This window comes from Chiloscyllium plagiosum, chromosome 37 (genome assembly GCF_004010195.1).
Source record: "Chiloscyllium plagiosum isolate BGI_BamShark_2017 chromosome 37, ASM401019v2, whole genome shotgun sequence".
Classification (NCBI taxonomy): Eukaryota; Metazoa; Chordata; class Chondrichthyes; order Orectolobiformes; family Hemiscylliidae; genus Chiloscyllium; species Chiloscyllium plagiosum.
The window spans coordinates 10,300,144-10,311,079 of record NC_057746.1 but is presented as its reverse complement, the minus strand read 5'-3'; positions in this window follow the sequence as shown (position 1 = coordinate 10,311,079).

Below are 10,936 nucleotides of genomic sequence, written 5' to 3'. Positions count from 1 at the left end.
ACCTTCATTCCCCTACGCTCTCGGATCAACGAGTTCAACACGCGGCGTGACATCAAACAATTCTTCCGCCGCCTTTGCCTCCGTGCCTACTTCTTCAACCAAGATTCTCGCCCACCCTCTGATGACCCCTTCTCCCGCCTCCAACACACACCATCCACCTGGACACCCCGTGCTGGCCTCTTACCCTCCCTCGACCTCTTCATAGCCAAGTGCCGCCGTGACATTAACCACCTCAACTTCTCCACCCCTCTCACCCATTCCAAACTCTCACCCTTGAAATGTGCAGCCCTCCACTCCCTCCGTTCCAACCCCAACCTCACTATCAAACCAGCAAACAAGGGAGGCGTGGTAGTAGTTTAGCGCACTGACCTTTACACCACTGAGGCTAAATGCCAGCTCGCGGGGACCTCCTCCTACTGCCCCCTTGACCATGACCCCACCTCCCACCACCAAACCATCATCTCCCAGACAATCCAGAACCTCATCACCTCAGGGGATCTCCCATCCACCGTCTCCAACCTCATAGTCCCACTACCCCGCAACGCCCGTTTCGACCTCCTGCCCAAAATCCACAAACCTGACTGTCCCGGCCGACCCATTGTCTCAGCCTGCTCCTGCCCCACCGAACTCATCTCTGCATACCTCGACACGGTCCTGACCCCCTTAGTCCAAGAACTCCCCACCTACATTCGGGACACCACCCATGCCCTCCACCCACCATGGACATCCAATCCCTGTACACTTCCATCCCCCATCACGAAGGACTTAAAGCCCTCTGCTTCTTCCATTACCGCCGTACCAACCAGTACCCTTCTACTGACACCCTCCTTCGACTGACTGAACTGGTCCTCACCCTGAACAACTTCTCTTTCCAATCCTCCCATTTCCTCCAAACCAAAGGAGTAGCCATGGGCACCCGCATGGGCCCCAGCTATTCCTGCCTCTTCGTAGGATATGTGGAACAGTCCATCTTCCGCAGCTACACTGGCATCACCCTCCACCTTTACCTCCGCTACATCAATGACTGTATCGGCGCCGCCTCGTGCTCCCACGAGAAGGTTGAACAGTTCATCCACTTTACCAACACCTTCCACCCTGACCTCAAATTCACCTGGACCGTCTCAGACTCCTCTCTCCCCTTCCTAGACCTTTCCATTTCGATCTCGGGTGACCGAATCGACACAGACATCGACTATAAACCAACCGACTCCCACAGCTACTGAGACTACACCTCCTCCCACCCTGCCCCGTGTAAAAACGCCATACCATATTCCCAATTCCTTCGTCTCCGCCGCATCTGCTCCCAGGAGGACCAGTTCCAAAACCGTACAACCTAGATGGCCTCCTTCTTCAAAGACCACAATTTCCCCCCAGACGTGATCTCCATAGTGAGCCATTTTTCACAAGCAATCTTGGCCCAATGTATGATGTCCAGCCGTACTTACAGACCTGCTTTTGCAACTGGTCTATAATCTTATTACGGCGCTTTATTCGAGCATTTTTAACGAACAGGCAGCAATCTGAGATGTGTGAAATGGTTTTTATTGCCATCTCACACCTTCGGCAACTTTTGATCCTGTTTGGCCTTCCCCTTGATAGGGTGGCTCTTATTGGATATAGATTACTCCGCAGGAACAAGCTGTTTATGAGCTGTGAGGATTTTAGTTCAATTGCTGGTTTCAACCCAGAGTTTGACATCCTGTCATCTCTGTAATACTGAATGCCTTGCCCTGTGACATTCAAGCCTTCGCCACTTTTCGAACTCCCGCTCTCTCCATCCTGCATACCTGTTGGGGTGGTTTCTGTCGCCTGGCACCCACCTCCTGAAGTGGTCTGGATGTGAGCCATTGGGTCCATTTCCCCTTCGCTGCCGCTTTGGCTGCCAGGCAAGAAATCTTTGATTTCTTTGAGGACTGTGAATTCTCGCAGTCCTGCAACGGTGCCTCTGTTGCATTGTCCTCTATATTGAAAGGAGGCCAGTATGATCACATCCTTGGACATCTCTAGTGCCTGGTGTTTGTGGACAATCACAGATGGAATCTGCACTTCTGGCTTTGGCACGGCCAGACTGCCGTTGTTGCTGGCATACAGGATTCCATCATTGGTATGAGGTGGAAGGAGGAGGAATTATTTCGTGGCGTTGCGTATGATCTGGTCCAGCTTTATGAGTGTGCTTTGAGATGCTTCGGGCAGGATCAGATGAAAATACAATCTGGGAATGACATGAGTTTTTAGGATCTCTAGGCCTTGTCTCAGTTGGAGACAAGTTGCCTGTATTCCTCTCACCCAGGTCTTAAGCTTCTCCTTCCATTCTCCTTCAGACACACCTATCCAAGTTTCCATACAGGCACCCAGGTATTTCTCAGTATAACCTGGGGGTATATAGGGTATAGATTTGTTACGCAGCTTCCAGTTAACAAAGTGATTATGCAGGAAGGTCTTCCTCTTGAATGTAAAGTGGAAGACCTTTGACTTTGCGATGTTAATATTGAGGCTCGTACGGTCACAATATGACTGGAGCAGCTTCAGGTTCCTCCCCATATTGATGTGAGAGTCACTCAGAAGGGTGATGTCATCCAAGAAAGCCAAAGTAGAGCAGTTGACTATTCTGCCACCCAGGGGTATGGCAATCCCTGAGTTGACCTTGACCTCCCTCCACATATCGCATTTCCAAAGCCCCTCCCCCAAGTCCCTCCTCCCTACCTTTTATCTTAGCCTGCTGGACACACTTTCCTCATTCCTGAAGAAGGGCATATGCCCGAAATGTTGATTCTCATGTTCCTTGGATGCTGCCTGACCTGCTGCGCTTTTCCAGCAACAGATTTTCAGCTCTGATCTCCAGCATCTGCAGCCCTCACTTTCTCTCAATTGAAAATCAAAAAGACATCCAAGTGTAGAACATCTTGCGCTGGATGAGATATGAAATGAATATTTCATGTCAATATTTATTGTGGAGAAGAATTTGGAAGCTGGAGAACTTGCAGAAATAAACAATGATATTTTGAAATATTAAGAAGAGATGGTGCTGGACATATTAGAATGTATAAAAATGGATTAATCACTAGAAATTTATCAGGCGTACCCAGACATCTGTGGGAGGCTAGGGACATAATTTCTGGGCTCATTGCTGAGATATTTGTAGCATTGAAAGTGATCGGAGTGGTCATGTAAGACTAGAGGGTGGCTAATGTAGCGTTATTTTTTTAAAAAATGGTAAGGAAAAGCCAGGGAATCATTGATCAGGCAGTCTGATGTCAATAGTGGGTAATTTGTTGAAGAGCATTCTGAGGTGCAGGATATACGTGCACTAGGTATAGCAAGGACTCGTTCAGGATGGGCCGCATGGCTTTGTTCTTGGAAAATCATGTCTCCTTAACTTGATTGAGTTTTTGGAAGAGTTGACAAAGAAGATTGATGAAACTAGTGGATGGTGTCGACACGGATTTCAGGAAGACATTCGACATCGTTCCACATAGTAGACTGGTTAGCAAGATTAGATGACATAGAATCGAGGAAGCGATTTCCAATTAGATGCAAAGTTGGCTTGATCGTAGGATGCAACAGGTGATGGTGGAGGGTTGTTGCTCAGACTAGAGACATCTGACCAATAATGTGCAAGAAGAATGGGTCCACTGCTGTATATTAATGATGTGGATGTGAAGAATGGAAATAGTTAGTAAGTTTGCCGATTATGTCAAAATTGATGGTGCAGTGGACAGTGAAGCAGGTTATTGCAGAGTAAAACTGGACTTTATTCAAGTGGGCTCATTGGCTGAGGAGTGGAAAGTGGATTTCAACTTAGATAAATGAGGTAGGGCAAATCAGGGCAGGTCTTATACACGAATGATAAGGTACTGCAGAGTGTTGGTGAGCAAAAAGACCTTGCAGTGCAGGTTCATAGTTCATTGAAGATGGAGTCACAGGGAGACAGGATCATGAAGGCAGAGTTTGGCACACTTACATTAATTGGTCATTGAATTGAGTTTAGGATTTCGGATGTGATGTTGCAGCTGAACAGAACATTGGTTCGGCCAATTTTGGAACACTATTGTCAGCTTTTATCACCTTCCTATTGGAGAAATGTTGTGAAATTTGAAAGGTTTCAGAAAAGATATACAAGGATGTTGCTGTATTTGAAGGAATTCAGCTATAGGGAGAAGCTGCATATGGTGGGGCTATTTTCCCTGGAGCATTGGAAGTTGAGGTGTGTTCTTATACAGTTTTATAAAATCATGAGGGAGATGGATAGGGTGAATAGACAACGTTTTCTTTTTTCGCCAAGTTGGGAAATCCAAAACTAAAGGGCATGCATTCAAGGTGAAAGGGAAAAGATTTTAACAAGGTCTAACCTGCGATACTTTCATGGAGACGGTGGTGCGAATATGAAATGAGCTTCCAGAGGTTTTGGTGGATGCTGGTACAATTATAACATTCAAAAGGCATCTGCATAGGTTCATGGATCGGACTGGTTTACAATGATATGGACCAAATGCTGAAAAATAGTGCTCAACTATTTTAGGTCTGCCTGCACAATGGTCTGTTTCCTTGCTGTACAACTATATGACTGCAAGAATCTTCTCCTATAATTTACTGACCACTGATATGAGGATCACTGGATTATCCCTGTTGCCTTTCTTAAACAAAGGAACAATATTGTGTATTCTTCAATCTTCTGGGAACTCACCTTGGCTAAAGTCAATACAAAGATCTCGGTCAACACTCCAGCAGTTTCCCCCACTGCCTCCCTCAATATCCTGGTCGAGGTTACACCAGGCCCTGAGAACGTATCTACGTTAAATGTTTCTCAAGACCTCCAAAACTACCTCCTTCCTAATGTGGAAATGCCCAAGAGTAACAATGTAACCTCTCCGTAATCAATTAGTGATGAGAGACAATACAAGTGGAAAGGTACAGTTTTAAAGGTGGTGAATAAAGGACAGTTTGTTGTTTCTTTTAGTCACTTCAGGCAAAACTGAACATTCGATAAAGCATATGGGATTTTGGCTTTATAAATAGATTTATTCGGAACAGATGAAAGGAAGTTACACCAACCCTATATATAGTTGCCGCAGTTACTTCCCTCCCGATACCACAACACCTCTCTATTCCATTTTCCTCCATTAAGCTTCAAAGTATTGCGCTGTCTGACCAAGATTCTGCTGTAACGTCGCTCTCAGTGACTTCAGCCAAACTCAAGGCTGCAGAGCTCATTTTAAAAACCTGAAAGCATTTAAAGCAACGCCATCACGTTAAGAAATTCTTGTGCTTGGATCAAACAAATATTTCGATACTTTAATGTTGTGAAATGAATATTCAGCTTTTCCTTAAATAATGGCAAAGGAAGAGCACCATCACCACACAGGTTAAGAAAAAAAACGCTTTCATCATTTTCCCAAAGGAGAACTGGGCAATAACCACTTTATACTGGGTTTGCTTTTCCACAAATCAAAACTGAAATTTCAACAAGCCCTGAACATGCAAAGTTAATTAAAAGGCCATAAAGAAATTTCAGCTCCTACAATTTGACTTCTTTTACATCTAATGATCACTGTCTGTTGAACAACCTCATGGACCTTAGAACTTGCTTAGCTTTATAACCTGATTAGGAATTATTGGGTTTGCTTCATCTCCAGCTCATCAAAAGGAGCCACTTATGCCATAATGTTTTCAAGGCAATAAACAAAGCCTGAAGACAAATGAAGAAATGTTATGGCAGATGGCAGAAAGTTGAGCCAAAGGGGAAAGTTTGGAGACGTGTTTTAAGGAAATGGCAGCTACCTCTCCATCTGCACTGTAGCACAAACTGCTGTAACTAAATTGAGATAGAAATTGGATAAACACACGGAGGAGACAAAAAGAAATGTAATTACTTCGAAAGAACCTCATCTACAAATCATTATACACTCTGGCAGAAACTGATTCTTATTTGGACGTCTTGCAATTTTTTTTAGATTACTTACGGTATGAAAACAGGTCCTTCGGCTCAAGAAGTCCACACTGACCCTTCGAAGACCAACCCACCCAGACCCATTCCCCTACAGTTACCCCTTCGCCTAACACTACGGGCAATTTAGCATGGCCAATTCACCTAACCTGCATATTTTTGGATTGTGGGAGGAAACGGAAGCAACCGGGAAACTGTGCTCTGTGTACAAGGTCTGAAATAAATAAAAACAACATGTTGAAGACTTCTGAAATCTGGAATAGCATATTAAAAAATCAGAAGAACAGTAGAACACCATGACACTCAACATTCTCATGTCTAATCTTCAATCTCCAAACTGTTTTCCAGTTTCCTGCCTGCTCTTGATGTCCGAAGCATTCAGAAATCTATCCATCTCAGCCTTCAATATTGTCAATTACCTTCCATCCAGAAGTCTTTAAGATAGAAAATGCCAAAACTTTATCACTCATTGAGTGAAGTAGTTTTCTCATCTGGTTCCGAAATAATTGCTTTTGATCCTGAAGCTGTCACTTCTTGAACCAAGGCACAAAATCATATTGCGCATCCTCTCAGTATTACTCTGCAAAGCAGCTTCAGAATCTTATATATTTCCGTCAGGCGACCTCTTATTTTTCTAAACTACAGATGCCCAATTTATTGAGCATCTCCTCATAAAAAGAATTTTCTTGTTCCATTGTCCAATCTGTTGAATCTTCACTGCAGTGCCTCGAATTAGAATACATACTTCCTAAATATGAACAGCAAAACAGTACGTCCCTTTCCAATTATGATGTCATGCAAGCCCCATCAGCTGCAGAATTTACTTATGAAAAATGAAGATTAACATGCATTTTTCTTATTGCTTGGTGCACCTTCGTGATAACATTTCAATGCTTCGTATGCATAACATTTGGAAGATTGTCAGCTTTGAAAAAAAAACTTCAGCTTTCTATTTTTGTCAGCAGTGAATAATATAATATATTATTTGTCACACTGTTGCTCATTTAATTAAAACTCACACAGCTTCCTGAAGAAGGAGCAGCGCTCCAAAAACATACACTTTCAAATAAACCTGTACGACTATAACCTGATGTTGCGCGATTTTTAACTTTGTTCACCCCCATCCAACATCACCACCTCCACATCATGGCTCACTTAATTAAATTGTGTCCTTGCCAAAATTAAAACAATTATTTATTTTCTTTTACATAAGTAATGAACATAGATTCCAAATAGCAAAGGCCGCAAAGTTCCTCCTTGCAGGACTCCATTAACCACAGCCTGCCAACTCAGAAATACCCATTTAACTCTAATTTCAGGTTCTGTCTGGTAACTAATTCTTGATCTTTTCTAACACAAGGAGCTCTAAACTTTGTGTATAATCCTTTTCTGTGACAATCTATCAATATATTTTTGACGTCTTTTAATATACCATTTGCTATTCTCACAGGGTCTGAACAGATTCCTGAGACATAATCGAAAAGGGTCAGAGAAGTGTGCAGGCAGAAAGGCTTTACTGAAAACCAAACTCTCAGAAAGAAATCAGTTCGTGTTAATGTGTAATAACATGCTATCAGAAAATAGCTTAAAGAATGGAAAATAAGGCTTATTAAATGAGAGAAAGGCTTAAAAAATGAAGCTTCCAGGGAAGTTTTCTGGTAAATACAGAAAAATCATAATTGCACATCATGGAACTACACATTTCAGGTGGCTAAAGGTTGTTTGGTATCAATTACAAATTTTTAAGGTTTTGAAGAAATTATAGAAAGTAACAAGGATTCAGGCACTTCAAAAACAAATACCTAACAGGGAGAAGGCTTCAACTGCTAAAATTGACAGTTTGTTTAATAACAGATTAGTTTTCACAGTCAATATGAGGCTATTCGATCGAAAAGAAGATGACCAAAAAGGGTATTAAACGGCCAATATTTACCAGGTGTGGCTAGTAAATTGAGGAATTTGATCATTATAAGTAGAAGACGGAAGTCCACAGGACGAATACTGTACACAGGATGAGGGCCAGGAGGTTGGACCCTTGGAGTGGGAACATGAAGTACAAAGATGAAAGGCAGGAAAATGTGGGTAAGATCAAACACTGTACTTGGTAAAACATGCTCTTTAAAGTGATCACGAATTGGTAAAGAAATTCAAAGATGGAGCAGTCAAACAGTCGTGCACAAAAAGTTAGAGGTAATGGTGTAGTTTAACAATGAAATAAAAATGAAGATTGATGTTGCAGTTTCAACACAGATGCTCACGAATGGAGAAATCTCCAAACTGTAATGGGCGCATAGCAGCACTTGGCCATCTCATTTTCTTTTTACAAAGAAAGGAGTTACTTTTATATTCCACTCCCTTTGCAATAACGTGAAGCTTTGCCATCTGTGTGACCTGGTGAACTTGGATTCTACTTTATTTTGTAATTCATGCATGAGGACTCCCAGACGCATCTGATTTGAAACTTGCTGCAGTTTTTCTCCATTTAAGTAACATTCACCTCCTCCATTCTTCCTGCCAAACAGCATAACCTCGCATTTCCACACATTACATTCCATCTGATAAATTTTTCATACTCACTTAGCCTGTATAAATGCCTCTCCACACCTTTTGCATCCTCACCATTTTACTTCCTACCTATTTAGCTTACCTGCAAATTAGTTATGGCACATTCATTTTCTTCAGTCAAGTTATTGTTATTTATCGTCATAAACTATGTACCCCACCCACTCCATGGAATGCAGTTTGCTATTGTAATTATACCCCATTTGTACCAATTCGGAAGAGGCCGAGTGTTATACTCACTGGACCATTATTTTGAGATAATGTTCGAAGCCTGGTTTGGATACAACCAAGGCTCACAGTGAAATTTTACTTTAATGAATTCTGGAATGATAGACTACTCCTATCCGTGTCTTCTTTCCCTTTTTATTCCTTTCCTTCATCCATATCGATTTAATGTGCACCAATCCAGGATTATTCCTTGGTCCCGTATTTATTCCATTCTGTACGAAACATGCTACCCTACTTCTCTTTCCTTCATACATGGTTTTGCCTAAAAGTCACATTAATCTGATTGTTTAATTCCCATTGTTGATCTGTTCCAAACAACAGTGATTACCTTTCAGTTTCTATTTCTTCACATTATTCTGAGGTTGCCATCGTCCTTTAGCAGAATCACATTCTTTGTCCGACATACTATATATATCTGTATAGGGCTAAGAGTGAGAGAACAAAACTATATGTTAATAAGTATTAAATGGAGATTTCTATTTACACCGCAAGAAAATCCCCAATTTCATCAATTGCCACACGGGTGTTAGAATTGGAGCATTTTTGAAAGGAGTCATAAATGAACAAGTATCAGTCAGATAATAAAAAGGAAAAGGGCAAACAGAGCCAAGCGAAGATATGTTTAAAGAATCCCTAACTGGGTGACTAATTTTGTAAACAGAGTATGCATCTGTTTCTTACATTTATTCGAAACAAGATCAAAACTTGGATAATTGGATATCTGTGCATTATAACTTGGTGTGAAGAGGCATTTGTCTGTATTCAGGTAAGTTTTCAATCCAGCCAGTCAAGAAATGAAACGGTTGCATAAATGATGGATAAGTTAGACTCAAGACTTCAGTAGTGAATAATTAGATGTACCGTCCTGAATCTTGCATTGGGCAACAAAGATGCCTGAGGGAACTTGCTCAATTACAGAAAAAGGAAACGATAACATTACGAAAACGAAAATGCTGAAAATGCACAACAACTTCTGCGGGTGCGGAAACACCTTTTGTGGCTGATCACAATAAATCCGACGATTGCGAAGAGCCAACCAGTAATCGCAAGTTCAATACCCACGATGCTCTGTGATTGAGTAAGTACTCTGCCCAAACATTTGAGTTTGATGGTGCCGAAAGGGCGCATGCCCACCAGGACGGGCAGCGGGGCATTCTGGATGCTCCTTTGTCTCAAGCCAGATGCGGTTGACAGGAGAAAAGGGATCCATGGTTGGTGGCGAGAGTACAGCTGACGCACGAGAGCGCCAAGTGAATGATAACCTTGCTCCCTTTGGACGCAGACGCTAAATGGCCAGGCGGAGAAACTCTGATTCGACCTCCGAGACCCGCTATCATCACCTCTAAAACACACTCACTGCTATCCCCTCCCCTCAAATACCGACCCGAGTCAATTTCCGGTAGGCCGAATGTGCATGCTCGTCTATGGGCCCTTCTTCCCGAGATAAAGCAGGGCTTTATGCGCCTGTGCTTTGCCGCCCTCCTGCTGTTTGTATTCTGCAGCGTCCGGAATCGTAGAGTGCACCATTATCCTGCAACATTAAAAAAATCGCCGAAAATAGCCATCCCCCGTCTTCTGTGTATGTGCAAATAGTTTTTGATTCTTTCTCACATTATCTCTCATTGAAACTATTCCAGTTTGAAAGGTAAATCGGTCTACGTTTCTGATTCAGTGCTCTTAGGAATCACCTTGGAAGACTCGAGCTCATTCAGGCGCCATGCAAATACTCCCAGGGAGCGAGGTCATGAGCATTGATTTGGCCAGGATAAAAGCTGAATGGTGCAACAGTCTGAATGGCTTCCTCTGTTTTTCTTACAGACTTGGCTTTTATGATCAGAATTTATTGAGTAATTGCAAGCCAGTTTTTGATTTACTTAATGGTATATGGGCATTTCTGTCAAGGCCATTACATGTTGGCCATCCTTAATTTCGTTTGAGAAAGCAGATTACATTTGTCCTGTCTGTCTGACTCAGTTTTACACTGGACAGGGATTTATTTTTATTCACTTGACATATCTAATTTCTAGCAGGTATATTGTAAGTGTCAGGCGTCAGCTAATGAAAGCGGAATAGTCTGTTGACTCACATTTCCGATTATCACACAGATAGATTGGGCACAGAATCTCATACGGAAGATAAAGTGTCATGCACAGAACTTGACATAACCAGATTAAGAATATTTGGGGGAGCCAGCAAGTGGAC